Source organism: Bombina bombina, chromosome 1 (assembly GCF_027579735.1).
Source record: "Bombina bombina isolate aBomBom1 chromosome 1, aBomBom1.pri, whole genome shotgun sequence".
In the NCBI taxonomy this organism is placed as follows: Eukaryota; Metazoa; Chordata; class Amphibia; order Anura; family Bombinatoridae; genus Bombina; species Bombina bombina.
In genome coordinates this window covers 869,856,472-869,868,762 of record NC_069499.1, presented here as the reverse complement: position 1 = coordinate 869,868,762, position 12,291 = coordinate 869,856,472, and the positions used below count along the sequence as shown (strand labels likewise).

The following is a 12,291-nucleotide window of genomic DNA, read 5'->3' as shown; positions in this document are numbered from 1 at the left end:
GATTGTTATCTGCCTAGCTTTCCATGATCACGGGTGGTGAGAGCAGTCGGCCGCACTGTCCCCACTGCCTATAAACACAGCTGTCAAACACAGAATACAATGTATACCTCCTCCTGCCTTCGTTATGGCAAATGATCAAACCTTAGCTTAACAGCAGCATTAAGGTTTCTGCTTTATAATTTATAAAGCAGTTTGTTACAAAATTGAATCTAATATATGGGAAAGGCAACTGTAGCCCCAGTCTCTGTCCTTACCAACTTGCAGCCTGGATGTCAGTAGACGCAGTTGAAGTGAAGACCTCTCTGTATATTATGGCCTCTCGCTTCACATTGCTACATCTGTTGAGAGGAAACAAAGTTTCAGTTCTTGCACAGCAATACATAAGTAGCTATAAAAAGTAGTTATCCCTAAAAGGCAAATACAGAGAAGGGGGTGTAGTGAAGTGTGCTTCTCGCACTGCATGATAAACACAAATAGGATCATTCATGTACAGATTATAAGAGCAACACTCTTCCCCCCCCCCCCACAGATTATAAGAGCAACACTCTTCCCCCCCCCAATATCTGTCTAAAAAGGTCATGAAAAGAAAGTATTATCTTTCACATCCGTTTCCCAATGGTGTATATATAATATATATGTTAACATAACAAAAGTGACATAGGGACACAGAAACAAAATTAAATTACAACACATAAGAAAATACAGTAATATTTAAAATTAAACATGGTTTTAAAATATAACTCTAGGATGCTTGACTTATAAATTAAACATTCACGATTCAGCTACAGTATATCATTTAACAACTTTCCAATTTATATTTCTATTACCAAATTTGCTTTATTCTTTTTGGTATCCTTTGTTGAAGAATAAAGCCAAGTCGGCTGAAAGGAGCCCAGGAGTGTGCACGTAAAAATACAAAGTCTGTCGAAAGAACTGAAATAAGAGGGCCGTCTGCAGAAGCTTAGATACAAGGTAATCAGAGGTAAAAAGTATATTTAATATAACCGTGTTGGTTATGCAAAACTGGGGAATGGGTAATAAAGGGATTATCTATCTTTTAAACAATGACAATTCTGGTGTAGACTGTCCCTTTAACAAAAGGATACTAAGCAAAATTAATAAAATAGGAAACTTGTTTAAATGGATTAGATAGAGTGATATTTTAAAAAGGACAGTTCACCTAAAAATGTTCTCCAATTTAAATTGTTCTCAATGATACCTTTTACCTGCTGGAGTGCATTTAATTGTTTCTAATTAACTCCTTTACTCCTATTTTGGCATTTGAAATAGCTTGTGGTTTCCCAACCTATACTGAAAGTTTTGATACTGGAGTCTCAGCTATTGCATAGCCTAAGTAAACACAGCCATCAGAAGAAATTACACTCACAGGGGGGTGCAGGATAGTAAAGTAATAAAATGATTATTTTCCATTGTTCCCTCTATGTATTGAGCTTTAGTTTTCCAGAGAAATATAAGATAAGGAAGCAAGTGTGTGTACACATAGTGATAACATAATGAGATGTGGTTTAAAAGCACAAAACCAGCTACTTCATATACACAAAAAACCTGAAAATGCAATTTCTCACATTTTATCTACTGCAGCTGGTATAAACAAGTCATTGAAAATACATTAATATAAAAACTATTTTATAGTGTACTGTCCCTTTAAAGGGACAGTCTACACCAGAATTGTTATCGTTTTAAAAGATAGATAATCCCTTGTTTACCCATTCCCTAGTTTTGCATAACCAACAGTTATATTTATATATATTTTACCTCTGATTATCTTGCATCTAAGCCTCTGCAGACTGCCCCTTTATTTGTTCTTTTGACAGACTTGCAGTTTAGCCAATCAGTGATGGCTCCCAGGTAACTTCACGTGCACGAGCACAGTGTTATCTATATGAAAAACATGAACTAACACCCTCTAGTGGTGAAAAACCTGTTAAAATGCATTCTTAAGAGGAGGCCTTCAAGGTCTAAGAAATTAGCATATAAACCTAAGTTAAGCTTTCAACTAAGAATACCAAGAGAACAAAGAAAAATTGGTGATAAAAGTAAATTGGAAAATTGTTTAAAATTACATGCCCTATCTAAATCATGAAAGTTTTTTTTGGACTAGACTGTCCCTTTAAGTTTAATTTTTTTTTACCACTGGCTGTTATTATGATCCCATGTGCAAGCAAGTAAACATTTACATTAAAAGGGACAGTCTAGTCAAAATTAAACTTTTATTATTCAGATAGGACTTGTAATTTTATTCAACTTTCTTTCAACTTTTACTTTTATTATCAAATTTGTTTTGTTTTCTTCTTATTCTTGGTTGAAACTAAACCTAGGTAGGGTCATATGCTAATTTCTAAGCCCTTGAGGGCTGCCTCTTACCACATTTTTTAAATTGCTTTTAACAAGAGACTGTGGGCCATATAGATAACACTGTGTTCAGGCACAAGGAGTTATTTAAGAGTTAGCACAGCACAATACTAAATGCAACTCAATAGATGTTATAGTCACAGTCATGTGATCAGGGGGGCTGTCAGAAGGTTCTTAGATACAAAGTAATCAGAGGTAAAGAAAAAAAAAAAGTATTAACCTTTTAAAGCCGTTATGCCGTTCCATTCCGTCATAATTAGACTGGGCTTTAAAGCCGTTATGACGGAATGGAACGTCATAACTAACGGCTGTCCTGAAGCCTTCTGTGCTTCAGGGATTTAATCGCGGTCTGGAGGGCGTTCCTAGGATTGTAGGGACGCCCCCCAGATGCGATCCAATAATTGAAATCTCGCGATCGTATGCACGATCGCGTAGTTTCAATTTGTCTACATCGGAACAGTTGTTCCGATGTAGGCACTTTAACCCTGTCACGAAAGGGTTAATACAACTGCTGGCTGTGCAAAACTGGGGGGGGGGGGGGGGTAATAAAGGGATTATCTGTCTTTTAAAACAAGAATTCTATTATAGACTGTCCCTTTAATAAATAGCTGCCTATGCTCGTCAATCTTGCTTAAGAAGCTAAAACACTGTTTTATCTCAGAAAAAAAAGCTATTTTGCCCAACATACTATTTAATGCCCCTTTAAGAGACAAGATAGATATACAATAGGACTATCAAGTTCTTTCCCTATTCCTTTAAGGATAAAAAGTACAGTCAGGCCTCAAAAAGACACTGCAAGGACAAGTGGACAACATTACAGGGTCATTATAGTGGTAAAATTACATTAGTTAGAATATGTAATTTTAAGACTAGTGATCCTGCACCACTGTGTGGGTTAACACACACAGTAGAAATACTGCTTGGGACCCCCAGAGCAGTGCCGGTCCCAATCAGCAGCGCTTTCTGCTTGGGACTAGCAGTGCTCTGTGGGTCTTGAGCAGGACATTGTCTAATGCTATGTATTTAGTCCCAAGCAGATACAATCAGTAACACAACTCGGATATTTAACTAGCGCCACCAATTGGGACCAGCACTACTTTGCTGGTCTGAAGAAGTACTTCTACTCTGTGTTTACCCCTTTGCGGGTTAAAACGCACAATAATGCAGGGTCGCTAGTCTTAAAATTCCATTTGCTAATAACAAATTAGAGCATGTAATGGTATGACTATTATCACCATTTAATTATACTATATGTCTGCAACAAAAATGATCTACTGTTATACAGGAAACAGCTTGAACACTATGAATTTAATGTATTTTACAACAATTTAACTCTTACCTGGTTTAACAAAGGAGACACAGACATTTCTTTTGACAATGAAGTAGACACTGTAAGTGTTGGCTGTATGTCACCTGGTGCTGTAGATCTGATAACTTTAGCATCACCTACAGATACGGGGGGGGGAAATACATACTACTTAAAGGGACATTCCAGTCAAAATCTAAATGCACATAGATGAATTACATCTTTGAATAGAAACATATTTACAATATACATTTATTAGCAAAAATGTTTCTAGTAAAAGTTATCACTATTTTAGTGTTAACATTTTTCTCTGCACGTGCATGTGAAGCATTGCTAGATATTGTCACTATACCCACATTTTAAATAATGCAGCTGCTCAGATCATCACTGGGGCTTGTATCATGTCAGCAATTAACAAATTGAGTAATTACCAGATGGTACCAGCACCTTAGGCTCTCTAAGCAAGTGCACGGTGCATACAAATACACTTTGGAAACAGCTATAGCTTTTATTAGAAGCATTTTTGATAATACATGTATATTACAAAATTGCTTCTGTTCAATACCGAAATGCACCCATGTGGATTCCAATTTTGGCTGGAATATCCCTTTAACGTAAGAAACAGGACATTGTGGTAAATTTGCATTGCCTATAGTTAATACTCAAGTAGAAAATGCAGAGATATAACACTTATAAGAATGAACCTTAGATATGAACATAAAGTCTTAAGGTCTATATTCTGGGCTGTACAGCATATCTATTTAGTGGGTTTAAGTGGTTAGCTATATGACCAAATGCTTCAAAACTACCACCTAACAGTCACTCCATATCATCATTTCATAAATGCAACAATTATTAAATAAAGAGCATAAGAAGGGAAAGAAGAGTAAGAAACCCAGGTGTCTGTGGAATGGTATAAAAGGATCAGGAATTAGGTTAGTAAACATTTGGTCATTATAGGCAGTGACAGAGCAATAATAAATACAACAATAGTTTACCATGAATGTTAGCTGTGCATTTTCTAGGCTGGGCTTGCATGGGACGTATGATGGGGAGCATGACCTAAGGCTGAGGAGACAAACTTGTAATGTACCACAGTATAGAACTAGCCTTGGGTAGCTTCAGCAGGGGCCCGCTGCTTCCACTTCCCAAAGACACCGCTGCTATGAAGACCGTTTACTGTACCTACCGCTAATAAACATATGGAGGAGAGAGAGATCTTTGCTAAAGAGGAGTTACTTGGATATAGCATGTGTGAAGCAGTCATGTAGGAAAACAAGACAAGGGTCCTTAGAGTACTTTGAAAAGGAGAGATATAGTGGTCATGTACTTTAATAGGAGAAATGCATTAGGCTATTTTTATTTAATATAGACTATAAAGTCAGAAACTTTACTTTGAAAAATAGGGGAAAAAGGGAAAATTCAAAATGCTATATTAGAGGTAAATTATTTTATTTTAAAATATCATGCTCATAGGCGTCAAGAGACAATTTACAATCCACCATAGCTTTACAGCTGTATCCATGGGCACAGGGAGCAGGCGCGCACTGCTCCATATGTCCAAAAAAACAGCTGCCACCATGTGCAGAGAGCTCACTGTAACATCTGCCAGTGATCATGTTGGGTCTAACAGGTCAGAAGAAAGTAAATTATGCTGTTAAGCAGCCATTGAAAATAAGGGGGGGGGGATAAAATGCCATGCTAGAGGCAGTAATTTATTTTAGACTATACATGACCAAAGGCTTCAGAAACAGTTTACACCCTACCATAGCCTTACAGCTGTAGCCACGGGCACCAGGAGCAGGTGCGGACTGCTCTTAGTGTCCGTAACTACAGCTGCCACCATGCGCAGAGAGCTCACTATAACATCTGCCAGTGACCATGATGGGACTATCAGGAGGGAAGAAAGTACAATTATGCTGTTAAGCAGCCATTGAAAATAAAGGGGGGGGAATGCCATGCTAAAGGCAGTAATTTATTTTAGACTATACATGACCAAAGGCTTCAGAAACAGTTTACGCCCCACCATAGCCTTACAGCTGTAGCCACGGGCACTAGGAGCAGGTGCGGACTGCTCTTAGTGTCCGTAACTACAGCTGCCACCATGTGCAGAGAGCTCACTGTAACGTCTGCCAATGACCATGTTGGGTTTTATGGGAGAGAAGTAAATTATGCTGTTAAGCAGCCTTTGAAAATAAGGGGGGGGGGGGGGAATGCTAAAGGCAGTAATTTATTTTAGACTATACATGACCAAAGGCTTCAGAAACAGTTTACGCCCCACCATAGCCTTACAGCTGTAGCCACGGGCACCAGGAGCAGGTGCGGACTGCTCTTAGTGTCCGTAACTACAGCTGCCACCATGTGCAGAGAGCTCACTGTAACATCTGCCAGTGACCATGTTGGGTTTTACGGGAGAGAAGTAAATGATGCTGTTAAGCAGTCTTTGAAAATAGGGGGAAATAAAATATAATCCTAGAGGCAGAAATTAATTATTTTAGACTAGTCACATGTCCAGAGGCTTCAGAAACCGTTTACTCCCCACCATAGCTTTACAGCTGTAGTCACGGGCACCAGGAGCAGCCGCGGACTGCTCTTAGTGTCCGTAACTACAGCTGCCACCATGTGCAGAGAGCTCACTATAACATCTGCCAGTGACCATGCGACACCTACATATTAATAACCTGTACTTACCTGCAACCTGGTCTCACAGCCTTGTGGAAGAAAATTAAGCTGTCATATGCTTGAAGTTTCCATAAAACCATTCTGCCATCCAACACCGGTTTCTAACCGCTGGAGCCATTTTTGAGCTGGACAGATATTCCAAACAAGCCAGCTAGAAGAGACAAAATAGACTTAATACATTTATATTATAGATTCCAGGTAGTCAGGCTATGGCAACAGTATACTAAGGGATTTATTATAATAATTTGAGAAACCATTATTTAGCGAGAGAGAGCGAGAGAGAGCGAGAGCGAGAGAGAGCGAGAGAGAGCGAGAGCGAGAGCGAGAGCGAGAGCGAGAGCGAGAGAGAAAATATATATATATATATATATCCTGCTGGAGTGCATTGCATTGTTTACAAGTAGCTAGTTTACCCTTATTTTGGCATTTGAAATAGCCGATTTAGCCTGTGGTATCCCAACCTATACTGAAAGTTTTTGGACTTAAAAGGACAGTCATTTTGGGAACAAAAACCATTTAAAAAAAAAAAAAAAAAATTTACTTGACATTTACATTTTTATAATTAAAATCCATTAATATTGTTTGTGCATTTCAAATTTATGAGCTTCCCAGGGCAGGGCAGTCATACGACCTCTGTGTGCACCTGCTCATGTAGACTGCCTGGCTTATTCATCAGCGCACAGAAACTGAGCAGTGTTTGAGAATGCTGGTGCACCGGCAACCAATCAGCCTTCTCTGCAAGCTGACATCTCCAAGGCAACCACAAAGCGTCCTCCGTGTCTGCAGCTCAATGTGAGCAGATCTGCATGCAGTGGGTGTTCATTTTCTATTATGAGACCAGCAGAACTATAACAGCTATATTTTAAATGAAGAAAAGTGTGTTTTGTTTACCAAGCCCCTTACAGCGAGTGTCCCAGACTACCTCATCAACAGTGCTAAACTGGGAGCTCCCAAGTACGTTTGTAAAAGGTTTTATACTGGATTTTTAGATCAGTATCTGTGTATCTTATTCTTTATAGTAGTGTCTATTACATGCAGTTAAAGGGACACTGAACCCAAATTTTTTTCTTTCGTGATTCAGATAGAGCATGCAATTTTAAGCAACTTTCTACTTTACGCCTATTAATTTTTCTTCGTTCTCTTGCTATCTTTATTTGAAAAAGAAGGCATCTAAGCTTTTTTTTTCTTTCAGAACTCTGGATAGCACTTTTTTATTGGTGGATGAATTTATCCACCAATCAGCAAGGACAACCCAGGTTGTTCACCAAAAATGGGCAGGCATCTAAACTTACATTCTTGCATTTCAAATAAAGATACCAATAGAATAAACAAAATTTGATAATAGGGGTAAATTAGAAAGTTGCATGCTCTATCCGAATCACGAATGAAAAAATTTGGGTTCAGTGTCCCTTTAAATGAAAATTGGTGTATACTGTCCCTTTAATGATTTCATATACTTGTAGTTGCTTAATCAAAATAAAAGCAATTAACTTGTAATGTGTTAGTAAAATATATTTTACATCATAATCCCTTTATTATCTATTCTCTAGTTTTGCATAACCAACGCTGTTATAGAAATATACTTTTTACCTCTGATTAACTTGTATCAATGCTTCTGAAGACTGCCTCCTTATCTCAGACCTTTTGACAGACTTGCATGTCAGGCAATAAATGTGCTTACTCTTAAATAAATCCACGGCCACGTGCACAATGTTATTTATATGAAACACATGAACTAAAGCCCACTAGCAGTAAAAACTGTCAAATACATTCAGATAAGAGGCGGCCTCCAAGGGCTTATGAGCCTACCTAGGTTAGCTTTACACTAAGAATACAAAAAGAACAAAGCAAATTGGAACGTTGTTTAAAATTGCATGCACTATCTGAATCATGAAAGTTTAAGTCTGACTAGACTGTCCCTTTAAGTCCAAGTAATTGACAAACTATGTAAACACAGCCAGCAGAAGAAATTACACTCCTGGTGGGTAGAAGAGATAACTAAATAAAACACTTTTCCATTGTAAGTATTGGGGTTTGGTTTACAAACAGACAAGATAAGGAAGCAAATGTGTGTACACAAACTGGTAACATAATGAGATAAATTGTACCTGCAAGGTCAACCAAGTTTAAAGCCAGAAATTTAATATCTTATAAATAAACCTGAAAATGCAATTCCCCATACACTTTATATACTCTGCAGCTGGTATAACAAGTCATTGGAAATACATTAAGCAAAAAACAATGTTACTGTATACTGTCCCTTTAAATAGAAAGGTAAAAACAGAAATGTACATCAATGCATTTAAATAGAAGCATTTACACAATACTGTATACAAAACAGGCTCAAACAACACAAAGCCCACTGAATAAATTTAAAGAGTAATATACTAGCAGGCAAGTTTTTTCCTTTTTAAAAAAAATAAATATTTAAAAAAAAAAACCTTCCTTGTGCAAGTGAGTAATACACCCATTTATTTAAAATGTTGTCTATTTCTATTGGATACTTCTAGAGACATTTACAGACTGATCTCTTACACTAAAATAATAATCTGCCATTGCAAGAGTTTCCGTTCCTTCCTAGCCTAATTATGTGCTTACCCACAAACAAGCTGCACATCCCATTCATTCAGTACAAAGCAGTTTGTTTTTTACACTGCAGAGCTGTAACTCATTTACTTAGGAACTTTTTATCCACTGAAATCAAGAGAACTGTCTCTTATTTGTAATCTGAGCTATAGATCAAATCAATGCTACACAACTAAACGTTTAGAACATCAAGACATCTTTTGTAAAAGTTTAACAGCAAAATGCTTACAGTGTTAATGGAGAAAGCATACGTAATGAAGATAGTGCATTTATAGGTTTCTGCATTGCAGCTAAACAGTTTACTAGGTCACATTAAAAGCATAATAAGCAGACAATAATTATTGTCTCATATACACACTCATCTGCAGGCAAACACATGATATAAATAGCACTGCTGAATATAAGATACAAATCACATATTTAACACAACAAAGTAATGCAAATCTCACCTGCTGCTAAACACACAAACATATCACAATTTTTTTGGCGCAATTTCAGCCTTCCAGAAGCAACCTCATGGCTTTATAATCATGTGGCATACAGCAACCAATCAGAATAAAGGTTTTTTTTTTTTTCTTTTTCTTTTTTTTTTAAACATGCTTTATTTGTATGTAACACTACATGATGAAAAGTGAATTTCTGACTACTAAATAGTTCATTTGTATTGTTTTTTTTTTTCTAGCAGATTTAACAACATTTAATTAAATGTAAGTTATTTTCTTGGATATACAGCAATATTTTACTTTAACAATTGGTATGGGGTGACCAACAATAATGCAGGACTGGTTATATCTCCAAAAGCAAAAGGGAACAGTATTAAAGAGACATGCACACACAGCCTTTAAATAGACAACGCATGTCACACACAGTCTTAAAGGGACAGATCACAGTATGTGAACACACTCTAAGTCTTAAAGGGGCAGGCACACACAATGCACCGAGACTTAAAGGGACATGAAACATTTTTTTCTAACATGTTTCAGATAGAGAATACAATTTTAAACAACATTCCATTTTATTTCTATTATTTAATTTGCCTCATTCTTCAGATATCCTTTGTTGAATAAATATCAATGCACATGGGTGAGCAAATCAGCAGCTACTGTGCCTATTTAGATATTCTTTTGAACAAAGGATATCAAAAGAATTAAGAATATAAGATAATGGAAGTAAATTGGAAAATTGTTTAAAATTGCATGCTCTTTCTTAATCATGAAAGAAAAATTGTGAGTTTCATGTACCTTTAAGGGGACAGCACACCACATGCATGCAATTATGGTACAGGCACACAAGAAACACTTAGTCTTAAAAGGATAGGCACACACACACAATGCACACAGCCTTTAAAGGGATAGGTACTCACACAATGCACACAGACTTAAAGGGGCAACACACCACACATGCAATCTTAATGGCACAGGTGCACAAGCACCCAAAGAACACTCAGTCTTAAAGGGATAGGCGCAGACACACATAATGCACACAGCATTTAAAAGGAACATGCACACACACAACGTATACATAGTTAAAGAGGCAACACACCACACATATGCAATCTTAATGGTACAGGTTTACAACCACCCACGGAACACAGTCTTAAAGGGATAGGCACAGACACACAATGCACACAGCTTTTAAAGGGACAAGCACACACACAATGCACACAGACTTAAAGGGACAGCACACCACACGTATGCAATCTAAATAGTACAGGCACATAACCACCCAAGAAACACTCGGTCTTAAAGGGGTATGCATACACACAGCTTTTAAAGGGACAAGCACACACAATGCACACAGACTTAAAGGGACAACAAACCACACGCACTCAATCTTAATGGTACAGACGCACATGCACCCAAGGAACACTCAGTCTTAAAGGGACAGGCACACACACAATGTGCACAGCCTTTAAAGGGACAGACACACATACACAACACACACAGACTTAAAGGGGCAACACACCACACGCATGCAATCTTAATGCTATAGGCGCACAACCACCCAAAGAACACTCAGTCTTAAAGGGGTAGGCATACTAGGGTTGCCACCCGTTCCTTAAAATACAGAACACTTATAAGTTACACATGCTGCAGGGTGTGCAGAGAGGAATATGAATAGTGCTGTCTATAAACACAATACATGTTCCTCCCTGCACACCCTGCAGCATGTGTAACTCATTCATATGTGTCCAGGAAAACATGGCTGAGGTGGAAACCCTAAGGCATACACAAATAATGCATACAGCCTTTAAAGGGACAGGCACAACACACACAGACTTAAAGGGATAACAAACCACATGCATTCAATCTTAATGGTAAAGGTGCACCCAAGCAACAATCAGTCTTAAGGGGATAGGTGCAGACACACAACACACACAGCCTTTAAAGGAACCGGCAGACACAACACAGACTTAAAGGGGCCACACACATGCAATCTTAATAGTACAGGCGCACAACCATCAAAGGAACACTCAGTCTTAAAGGGGTAGGCATACACACAATGCACACAACCTTTAAAAAGGGACAGACCACCTTATGTGCACACACACAACCTTGCACTCTCTCAAAGCAATGCACTCAGCCTTAAAGGGTCAGACACGTACACTCATGCACACAACTCACTCAGCCTTTAAAGGGACTTTAAACACTTGTCCTTAGGATTTTGTGTTTTTTTATTCATAAAGTTTTTTTAGTTTTTAAAATGCAAATCCCTTTTTTTTTATTATAGGTGTTCCAATTTGTGTTTTTTTTACATTTACTTGTGCTTTCTGAGCGCTCCATGCCGAATCCGTGCAGACATGGCTGTGAGTGGACAAAACCGGAAGTCTGTGCTTATTGTTGTGAGCGCACAGGAATGTAGACGCTCACAGCATAACTAAAAAACTACTGCTGCTATAAAGTTTGCAGCTATTATCTTTATTTTTTTTCTCAAGAATATCTTTTAAACCGGCATCAGCTAGTGTTGCTATATAGCTATAGCTAATACACTTGTAAGCTAATCATTCTTTTTTACTCTATTCATAATGTAAAATTCATTCTTGTGGTGTGAGCGAAAGAGGGATGGGTAGGGATCGCCCAACACACTGTTCCATTGGCGAGGCGGCTGCTGTCTCAAATTTATTCTGGTATCTTCAACACTAAGCTGTGTCACCCTTCTACCCCTCTCCTTTCTCTCCAAGCTCCCGGGGTCCCCCTCAAGCCATACATTTTTTTTCTTTCCTATAACTTTCAGAGTTTGTTTAGATCGGACCCTTTGCAAATCTTCTCCTTAGTTTTTGATTTGTGGCTTTGACCAGCAGCTCACGCTCTCTGTGCTCCTCATTTTATAGCATCAGTGGCTTG

General features: G+C 38.0%; 1 long non-coding RNA gene across 5 annotated transcripts in view; it reads right to left on the bottom strand.

Moving 5' to 3' along the window:
* Positions 1–9,460, bottom strand: part of LOC128640250 (uncharacterized) — a 29,250-nt gene extending 19,790 nt beyond the window's left edge. For 2 of the 5 annotated variants that reach the window (XR_008399314.1, XR_008399315.1), the window contains exons 1-3: positions 6,371–6,545; positions 3,713–3,819; positions 255–338 (exon numbers count right to left, since the gene is read on the bottom strand). This is a non-coding gene — a long non-coding RNA (uncharacterized LOC128640250). Of the gene's footprint in view, positions 1–254; positions 339–3,712; positions 3,820–4,677; positions 4,748–6,370; positions 6,546–9,396 lie in introns of those variants that run through there. The other 3 variants (XR_008399316.1, XR_008399317.1, XR_008399313.1) reach the window with 3 other exon arrangements.
* Positions 9,461–12,291: the final 2,831 nt, after the last annotated feature.